This window comes from Lathamus discolor, chromosome 9 (assembly GCF_037157495.1).
Source record: "Lathamus discolor isolate bLatDis1 chromosome 9, bLatDis1.hap1, whole genome shotgun sequence".
NCBI classification, from domain to species: domain Eukaryota; kingdom Metazoa; phylum Chordata; class Aves; order Psittaciformes; family Psittacidae; genus Lathamus; species Lathamus discolor.
Window position 1 is genome coordinate 15,767,746 of NC_088892.1, and position 10,974 is coordinate 15,778,719.

General features: G+C 40.2%; 1 long non-coding RNA gene across 2 annotated transcripts in view; it reads right to left on the reverse strand.

The window, feature by feature from the left end:
* LOC136019580 (uncharacterized) overlaps positions 1-10,587 on the reverse strand; it is a 29,995-nt gene extending 19,408 nt beyond the window's left edge. Inside the window, exons 1-2 of one of the 2 annotated variants that reach the window (XR_010614959.1) lie at positions 10,424-10,587; positions 9,584-9,678 (exon numbers count right to left, since the gene is read on the reverse strand). This is a non-coding gene — a long non-coding RNA (uncharacterized LOC136019580). Of the gene's footprint in view, positions 1-9,583; positions 9,679-9,980; positions 10,274-10,423 lie in introns of those variants that run through there. The other variant, XR_010614960.1, reaches the window with a different exon arrangement.
* Between the last annotated feature and the right edge of the window lie 387 nt (positions 10,588-10,974).

Sequence of the window (10,974 nt, forward strand, 5' to 3'; positions counted from 1 at the left end):
TTGAGTCAAGGACAATTTAGAGACTAAAGAAATTCTTCAGCTGAAACAAGGGACAGTTTGGAAAATCAGCTTCAAATGAGAAACATACACATGAAAGCTATCGCTTGGCACTCACCGCAGGCTGCAAGCCCTGAGTGGGCTGTGGAATCCACTTTATTTTTTCAGCCGATATCTTTACACTTGTACTGGAGACTTCCGAAATTGTGACATATTCTGCAGCTAACAAATTTCAGAGACCCCACAGGGAGACTGAGTACAGCCCTCCATTCCATAACACTCCCTGAACTGAAGCGTCTTTCAGAAGAAAGAGATACATTATTAGCAACAGCCTCAGATTAGCACCTAACCTATTCACTTTTGCAGGGGTGAAGGACTGCCAGGATCTCGTTGTATATCCTACTACCAGAGACACTTCCATTAATAGGACAGGTTTTAAATCCTCTGGGGATTGAGTTCTAGTTTGAAGGGAGAATTGGCATGGAATAACCCAAGACTTGCTTTCATTTTATTTCAGATAGCTAAAACACGAGGTAGCATTAAAAGCTCCTCTAGCTAACCTTTGCAAGCCCACTCCTAGCGCATATAGGTAAAGTCAGTGCTATGTTCACTCCTAATTTCTTATTCACTCTACTTTTTTTTTAATTACCCAAAAACCTCTCCCACACAATGCAGTACAAGTCACTACAAACAAGAGCAGAAAAACCCCGGTATGATTAATTTAAGCTATCACGCAATTCTCAGTCACTTTTCATACCTGAGCCAAATTTACCACAGTCATCTCAAAAATAAGTGCCCTAAGCCAGTGGTGCCCTGAGCCACCTTGGCTCTTTTTGAATACTTAATTTTATTACTCCTTTCTATCTTTATAGGTCCTTCCTATTTTCAGTCCTTGCTTTATACCATGTCACTCTGTGACCTGTTCTTTTCAATAATTAACCTTATGTGTTCGTAACTATCAGTATTTTTCCTCACTCTGAATGTAACTTCACATTCTGCTTCTTCATTAGAGTATTCTGTGTTGTACCAAAACCTTCATGACCAAGTAAATATGCTGGGAAACACACAGTCTCAGAAATGTGTACATTTATGTGTGGTTACTCTGTTAGCATGAGTAACACAACACCAAAATGAACCTCTGGAAGGCACATAAAGGAAAACAATGACAGGACATGCCAGGCTCACCATACACCCTTTCTTCCTGTACTGCCCACAGAAATGTTTGTCTTTCCCATCACAGCTCAGTTTTACCTGTCCAAGTCCACCTATAACTCTAGACTGGACTTGCACAACCATCACCACAGATTCACAGGTTGTGGGTGGTGATGTGGAAAAGCAGTATTCCCTTCTCTGCACAGCAACCTAGATACCTTAGGTAAGAGGAAAAACTACTTTCTCACAGTCTGCAATTCAAAACTGAGGTTATGCCTAGCAACAAGGGATAATCTGTGTGACAAAACACAGAAGAAAACCTACTTGCTAATTCTGAGGCAAATGCCAAGTTGTAAAGAAAGCCATATTTTAAATAATCCAAGGGGGTCTGAAAACTTGAGGACCTGTGCAGTTTGAAAAGGCTACATGCGTCAAGGCTTGAATTATCCTAGACAAATTACTACATTTCACAGGCAGTACAAAGAGCTCCCAACTGAGCAATGGCAGCTCACAGGTGTATAGACAATCTGCATCTGACCAAAGGTAAAAATAAAGGAGAAATTAAAGCACGACTGTGAAGGGTTTGGCTTGGAGAACTTCCCCAGAAAGGCCACCCATCAAATCCTGCACTATGCACAAATATGGTATCAGATCCATGCACCATTTTCTCAGAGACACTTGGTATTGTTTCGTATGTCTAATTTTGTGTTATTTTGTCCTGAAATTTAAGCTTCTTTTCAGTCATATGTATTTTAAACCTTCAGATAGTAACAGCATATTTCAGTATTTTAGAAATTGCAGTATCAGTGATTTTGAGATTAAAGGCACAAAGAAAATAGATTTCCAAACAGTGTATGGTAATATTTGAAAAATAACATAGGAGACACGATCAGTGCTTTTGAGTCCTACTCTATAGCAGTAGATTGTGTACATGCCCCAAAAATGTTGCTGCCGCGTCTCTGTGCATCTTTATATCCACCTTTCTTCCTAGAATGTGTGATATGATCAATTCAAAACTGTGAAGGTCTCAGCAGAAGTTATTGAGTAAAACACTAGGTGTGGAAGAGAAGGAAAGCAGAATGACCCATACTGGCCTTACACTGCAGGGTTCTCAAACTGTCCATAAAAAAAGTTCTTCATCATTTTCTCTTGAAGAGACTTCAGTGTTATCGTCAAAAAGTCAAACAGAAAAATTTTAATTTGTTCCAACAAAACGATCTTAACATAAATAGGAGAAAAAGGAAATAACCAGAAAGCTACTTTTTTCTGAAATAAAACTTTGAAGGAAAATGGGTAGTAATGTTTGCGAACTGTAGCAGCATATTTTTAAACCAGCATCAAACACACACCTGAATTCTAGTCAAATCTCATCTTTGCTGGTACAATATACAAGTTTTTTCATTTAATATCTGTACAATCAAGTGATGTGATTTAGTGTGGTACATATGGAACAAGTAATCAGAAAAAAAGCAGAGCCCCTCAAGCAGACTCAGTGGCTTTCTGATGTCCTTGCTGACAGCATTTCCTAAGAATTACTGGGAAGTGATGAAGACTCACAATGAGAGGCAGAAAGACAAAAGACAAGGTTGGACAACAGCAGCCACACCTCCTCCCTTTCTGCTGGAAATACAAGGAACATTAACCAGCCAGAGCTGTGACCCCATCACATTTCAAACACTGCATTAAAAAAATACTTGTTTTCTGAGTAACATAACAGACCCATGAGAGACTTTCACTCCCCTGATAACCGTAGCTGGTACCGGGAGATCGTGCAGGACTACTCTGTGTACCAAGAGGTGCCCTGGTCCTGCTACACCTGAGCACCCTTCTCCAGTCCTCAAGTAAGATTTTCAGAACTTCTTGATTCTTTTTTACTGCTAAAATCTTGTGGGACCACACACATCATTTAGTGGGTTGAGATGATCTTATTTACTGTTTGTGCTAAATGATCCTTCCACCACAGGACAGGATAAAAAACACACAAAAAGCAGCAGCCTCCATCAGCCCAGGATGGACAAGGACAGCACAACCTTGATTGTACGAGTGATATTTTATGGCACAGGACAGGAAAGGGAAAGAACTCTGTTTCAGACGTAATGACAAGCTGCATGAATTGGCTGAGGTGTTTGCTATAAAATAACTTATTTCTGTCTCTGTAAGTATTTATAAATAACATCAATGGCATTCATGGTTTTTTTTTCCCCTCTTGATGGCTTCTTCTGCTGCTACCACACTCACTTGACCCATTCATCTACCACAGCAGAGCTGTGCAGGAACTTCAGCAGTAACCTCATCTTCTCTATCTTTTCCTCATAGATCCACACACAAACCGCAACATGGTTAAATAGCTTTGTCACTCAACTCACAGATGCAGCCCAAAATCCAGTTACTCTGAATCCTCCAGGATTACTTTGCTCAATCTGTTTCATTCCACGCGTGGAGAACAAATGTTTTGCATACACTTACTTTTTTCTTCTCTTTCCTCCTATTACTATGTCAAAGGAAATGAAGCCACATCCATTCCAATTATTACTGCTATCTAAAACCTTTCCAATAACAAGGCATATGGACAGCTAAACATGCACAAACTAATCAGCTTTTACTGCCTGATAAAGTGTCACACTTATCGTGTTCCCTGATCAGCCGAGCTTATTAGTTCGCTGCATATGACGGTCACAAATTTGCATCTATTATCCACTGTCTGGAGATTTAAAAGCTTCCTGTTCTGCAAAGATTATCCATCAATGGAAGTAATTCTTAAGGGAGAAAAAGAATATGTTAGTTCAGTGCTAGCTTTGCTAGGCAGGCCTTGTTGGATTTATCATCTTAAACAGTTACATTGAATCCATCACAGCTGGTTTTATCCAACTATCTCAGAATCGATTGGCAGTGTATTAGTAATAATTGTACTAAATGGTCTTCTGAATCCTTAAGAAGACAAGTCAGATGGGACTTCTTTTTCTTTGGTTTAACAATAGTTCATTCTGTGCTCATAAAATCAAGTAGGTACCTGAGCAGATGTGAAGCACCTTTGGGTGGTACCTTGTTTGGCAGTTTTAGAAACTCTTTCATCCTGCCCTGCTGTTGCCCTGTCATCCAAGGCCCAGGTATGGAGGGAAGAAGCAGAGGGGTCAGGACAGGGCAGGCTCTCATCCCTGTGCAGATCATGGAAAGCCAAGAGGCTCTACCTTATTCTACCCTTCTTTAGCAGGGAGAAGCTAGTGTTATAACTAATGTTAATTCTACACTTAGAGGAATGGAGCAAAGGCGAAAAACAATCTTTAAAGAGCTTCTTGTTCTCCATCTCCTTTTGGGGTGAGGGAGACATCACATCTCTGTTCCACCGTAGTCAGTGGCTTCCACGGCCAACAGTTTTGATGAAGCAATCTGTCCTTTTTCCTCAGATGAGTTAACATGGTTTTTGGCTTTGGGTTTGTTTTTTTTCTTTAATTAAAAGCCCTTTATAATGTCCTAATCTGCAAAGTGCTCTCATGGGGTTTTTTTCTCATCATATTTCCCCCTCCATAATATAGTTGCCTTATATGTTTTGGGTTGTTTGTTAAGGATTCACTCTTCCTCTAGAATACCTCATTAAACATCCAGCCTCCTCTTCAGCAGTCCACAAATGACTCTAAAATGTATGGCCCTCTTCACCCCAAATGTACTATTTATCATCCTTAATTTAATTTTCAGGAGACTCTGGGTACAACTCTACTCACTGGCACAGCCATGCATGGTGCCATGCTCCACTGCATAGCAAGTAACCAACTCCCCATCTCAAGCATGTACTTTTATGTACTAATGCATAGGTATGCAATCAAACCACAAAAATGAATTACAGATAATCTTTATATATTTACATATTCCAAGCAGGGTTACTGGAAATCAGAGGAAAAACAGTTTATCTTTGCAAGTGTCATGGCTAACCCACATGTGGTTTTATAATGTTGATTCAATCTGGCTCCATTTTATTTTCTTGATAGTGCCAGTATCCTTTCCTTCTCATTACTACCTTCAGCCAGAAGGAAAAAGAAAAAGGCTGATACTTATTCCAGCCATGAATCAGCAAACGGAAGATAGTACATGAGCATTCAAGCTGGCATCTTCCCTAAAGAGATTAATTGTGGCAAGCTTGCTTGGCCTTCTGCCACTTTATACTCCTGCATAACAATCTCTGCATGCCATTTCTGTTTGCCATCCTGCCCCTCCAAATGAGCATAGATTGTTAGTGTAACTGTGCTCTCTAACAAGTCAAAAAGAGGGAATTAGCTGCCCTTTACTTTATGCTCAGGTCAGCTAATCCTCAGGGTGGTCAGACAAGTTGCAGAGAGAATGTCATATAAAAATCACATCAGCCAGACAGAGGGGCAAATCCATTATCAGCACATGTACAAGCTGCCTCTAAATCCAGTGTGTGAGGCAGGCATGGGGGAAAAGGGACAATGGGAGCAACAAGGCTGGTGGGCTTATGGGCCTTCCACGATCCTGTAACAATGGAAAAGAAATCCGAGCAATTAAACTCATTCTCCGCTCAGAAAGAATGGGACTACAGATTGAAAGTGTCAAAAAATGAGATGGTAACTGGCAATGCAATTCTCAATTTTATTTGCAAATAGTATAAAATCTATTTCCAATTGCTTTCTGTATTTCCAAGCAAATAGGCCTAATCAGAGTCATATTTGACTAAAACAACATGTAGATTGCAAAGCTCAACCTGCTTAAGGTGATGTCTTTTGACAAACAGGTTACAATATCTAGTGACATCCATTCAGGCACATTAGTGCTGCTGATGGACAGATACACTTCCTTGGGCTAATGCTTCACCTCCCTTGCTTATTCCAGTTTCTCAAATAGTGGTCTGATCATCACTGAACCAGTTTTAAAGCTGGAGCAACTGCAGAGCACCTCTGTATAGCAGCCAGGTTGTCTAGCAAAGCATGAATCCTCCATAATGGATTTTTTGATAACCAGGAAGAAAAAAACAGCAGAAACAGTTAATTCTTAGTGATCACATACTTCAAGGTTACATGACGAAAGAAAATGGAGAAAGCAGCAACAACTTGGTTGTGATTAAGCAGTACTTTCATGCTTTATAAGATATCCCTTTGCCAAATATGTCTGTGATTCATAAAGGAAGAGCCATGTAGCAGGTAGAGGAAAAGAAATATTAACTCCATTACACAGGTATGGCCATGTGGTCCAGTAAATTGTGCCCTTAAAGAGCATTACTGGTTATAATCCTGTTTAAACAACTGACTTGTGCAGTTCAAGCACTGCCATCCTTTACCATGAGGGATATGGAGTCATGATAAAATGACAGTATTTTTTCTAGTAAATCTCTTCTACTTCTCAAACGCACAAACCAGGATGAACCAGAGCTGCAGATACTGCCATTTCACATGAAAACTCTAAATGACACCACGTGAAGAAAGAATTCTTTATTTGTGGACCCCAAAAGAGAAAGATGGAAAAACAGTTCTCTCTAACTTAGTGACTAGGAATCTGTAGCAAAAAAAGACTGCTTTGTGACAATCACGAACAACAGCCAGTGGCCTGTATCTCACCCCTCTGCTCCAGCATTTTATTCTCGACATTGTGTTGCCCCCTGAGACTAGGCAACTAAATATTTATAAGGGAATTTATAAGGGAATAGCAGGAGTGTTTAGAAAAGAACATTAAGGGGGATGGAGGAGGGGAGAAACAGACAGAATCTCTTACAAATTAGAAACAAGCCACCACTACTGTTAAATAGTCTGTAACCAAGGGTACTGTGGCATTCTCTCAGGTCTTTTTCACCCAGTCTTTTTCATCCAGAGGGGATTTAGCTTTACAAGTTTAATTCTGTCTGTGAAGGTAAAGAAAGATGAGCTGTTCATTGAGACCATTTCCCTTTATGGCTCTGCTCATGAGACTTGAGCGGAGCTCTGCCCTGGAGAAGAGGCACTCCAGTCTCTATTGATAGCAAAAAATACAGTGAGATATAAGACCCAATTTAATTGTGACTATTTAAATCACTGCAAAATAAACTGTTTTTCCAGGAACCTCATGAAGTAAAATGGAATTCAAAACAATTTTTTATTCAAGTAAACAAACTTGAAAAGTAGACAGTCTTGTTAATGAAAAAACACTGAAAATAGCTGAAAGAATAATTCCAAGGGTTGCAAACATGGCACACTATAGAATATGGAGTGGCAGCTGATTAGCAGTCCCGTCCTTATTTTCTAATGGTGTGTAATTAGTAGTTTTTTAAAGAAGATGCACATGGCATTTCTTCAAACTAAGCACAGGCTCTGTTTGCTAAAGACATGGAGCTTCATTCTTATCTCAAGCATGGTGCAGTGCCAGGAAATGCCCTTTCCTAAGGCTGTGTTCTCAAATAACTACTGTACCACATTTCAACACCATTAGGCTCATTCTCTGAAAAAATCTTTTAAAATGTCACAGAAAGGAGGGTTTTCTTAACATTTCAGTCACTATCTTTCAGTAAAAAGGAATGCATAATACCAAGAGTGTATTTGCCAAGGAAGCTGTCTGATTTATTTGAATATTTGCACAGCTTTTGCAGCAAATCTCCTCCACTGTTTCTTCTGCATTTCCAGATCAGAGGGGGAAAAAATAACTATTTCAGTAGCATACAAATGGAGCAAACAATACAAGCCCCAAGGGAGCAGGGAGTAAGAAAAAGCCTGAAAATGTGTACACACAGGAAGAAAAGAAATCAACTTCTTTAACTAAGTGAATAAGTTAATGCAATCATGTACATTATTGCAACACAGAGTGAAACAATATAATAGATGTCATATGGCTAAACATCAGCAAAAATTAATAACAGGGTATAATTCTCTGGTGAAGAGCTTAACACAGTGTGCTAAAAGTTCAGAGAGTTACAGCATGAAGAGAACTTGGGTCGATGTCCCCAGAAGACACCTCACTGCTCACATTACCAATTATGTCAATTAATCAATAAAAAAAGAATGTTTCCATGCCAACGTGAACTTTTGCATCTATTAATGTTGGAAATGTCACTGTGCACCCAAACACCTACAAGAAGTAGAAGGTGCACATGTGTATCTGCGGCTGCTATTTCTCTTGCATTCCTGCACAGCTATGTAGATACAAACCCTAATCCCAGAAGTTTCATGCAGATAAACAAGAAAGTCAAGAGTTCAAGTTACTCTCTTAAGCAGACATCAGAACAGAGTGAAAATACCAAGTCTAAGGGAGAATAGAGGTGAAAGATGGGGAACTGCAGAACTGAATGGCTTGGAGTTATCTTTTACACATTCCCTTCGCAATCTGTATCGCCAACTTTTCTGTTGAGGTATACTAGAATTTTGCATATTGTCAGGTATTTCAGGAAGCAAAACATGTCAAAGCACAAAACATCATAGTCTATATAGCAAAAGATCATATTCTACTAGCAGAAATGTGCAATTTTTAGCTTCTTAAATTGTATGTGCAGCAGCTGATTTAATATCTAACTTTTACTTCAAGTGGTTCAAAAAATGCTCTAAAAATCATCTAGCAAAGTGATGAGGTGAAGGACAGACGCATGCATTAGGGGATGTCCACATGTGCAGCCAGCAGCATCTCACCTGACAGGAAGAGGTGTGGAAGATTTTTCTCTATAAGGTTTCTCAGTGTAATAGTCAGGCGTACCACAGACTTGGTCCTGCAGCAGAAAGGGCTGCTGGGCACAACAGGACACACCTAAAGTCCTGCTGGGTCACCATTTTTTCAACCCCCTTCTAGAAGGGGACCTTCTCACACTTTTCCTGCTTTCTAGTGACATAATCTAGTGAGAAACAGGCAACGATGCTGGGCACACAGTGCTGATGCTGATGATCTTTCAGTTTTACATGGGAATGCAACACAGACCAGGGCCTGTAACTGCAAGAATAAAGTCTTCTTTTGTGCTGTATTGTGGAGGAGACTACCACAGATAAGAAACCACTATCCTTTTTATGATGGGGCTTAAAAAAGAAAAAAAAAAAGTCCATCTTAAAACACTTCACACACACACACTCTACTTTTGGGGTTCCAGCAAGACTTCTGGAGCCAGAATTCATGAGAAGCAAAGCACCACAATGTAGAAGTAGAAAACAAATGGATCTACTGCTTAACTCACTTCACTGGTGACCCAGGAAGCTCATTACAATTCTGAAGACTTTCCTTTTAACTCCAGGCAGGTCTCTTACAAGCACAGCCACAAATGAATTTGTAGCTAAAATCAGGTACTGCAACCTCAGGCCTTGAGGTCTCGGTGTGGGACTCCAAATCCCACCTTTTTTTCCACATTGCCTATGCAATACCCAGGGACCAGACCAGGCCAGCATGAATTTTGCAACAGAAAGTTTTCATTCAGTGTGTACAGCCAAAATCAGAACACACATGCTAAAAGTGTGTGAGAAGTCACAGATACGAGAACACTTACCTTAGATACTCTGTTCACTTGGAAGTAAGCTGGGATCACCCCATCTCAGCTCTGTGAAGGCAGAAACACTCTGGGCAAAAGCAGAACTCTTCATGCTGGAAAACAAAATTAAAATAGAGACATGAGTTAACTATAAGGCATTAACTGTCTTTAGCATTAGGTGGCAGCTAAGCAGACTTTCAGGATCATCATTTTGGAGAGGGTACCCAAATCCTCACTAAGCACCTATCCTCAGCTTGGACTCCAGGATCAGTTCTTTGTCTATGAAAGAGGGTGAACAGAATTTGCCTGTTTTGTGAAGGCCGTGGGGCTCATGCTAAGATATTGAAAAAACATCAGTCATAAGTACCCGTGAAATAGTGGAGTCCAGTAAATTGAGTATCAGTGTAGAAAAAGGTTGTGTTGGCTTAGATACAGAGTATCCTGCTGGCTAAAATTATTTCTGTTTTGCAGTGTTAAAACTCTGTGCAGCAGTTTGTACATTTTAAGACTAATTTTTTTAATGACTGCGTCAAGATGTAACACAACTACTTTTACTCCAATTACCCATTATTACTGTAACAGTAAAAAAACTACAGTATTCAAACTACTCAGCAAACAATAACTCTTGTCTCAGTGGGCAGTAGCTTTCATTATTTCATCCTTCAAACAATCACTTAATGCTACTGCCTCATTCTTCACAGACATCTTCTGTAAAAAGAAAACAAAACAAAACAAACAGTGTATTAGTCAGGATTAAAATCCCTTTCTCTGTGCTCCTGCCATAGGGATCAGTCTGCTACTATCCAGATCAGCTGGTGCTATCTGGCCTTTGGGCTGTGCTCGTGACATGTGCTGTACCTGAGTCAACAGGGAAGAACGTAAAGCAGGCTCCAAGGCACAGATTGAAGAGACATCTCCTGCCTAGGTAGCAAAAGCTGCTGATGGAAACAAACTCAATGAGCAGCTAGAGTGCTGTTTGCAGCAGAACCACAGGTACTCTCCATCAACAGCAGGCAACAAGACAGCGTGAGACACTGTTAGGATGGGGGGACCTGAATCCTGCTTTTATCATAGGATTAGATACTACAGCCACTGTGGGCCAGCTGTTTCTTATAAAGAGGAAAGAGACAGCACAGCACCCCTCTAGGAATACACTTAGCATGACAAGCTCATTTATTCCCAGCAGTTGTTTACCACTCTGTACCTTTCCTGCAGCAAGTGAGACAAAAGGCTTAAACATTATAGTGGAAATGACGAGTGGGGTCCCGATTCTCTCCCCATATCCACTGCAAGGCTTGTGGAGACCTTTGACAGCTTGTTTCTCTCCTGCACCTCAGCAGCCAGAAACCAGAGATACTGGTATGCAGTGTGATAGCCTACTAATGACTTACGAATTAAGGTTAAATTAA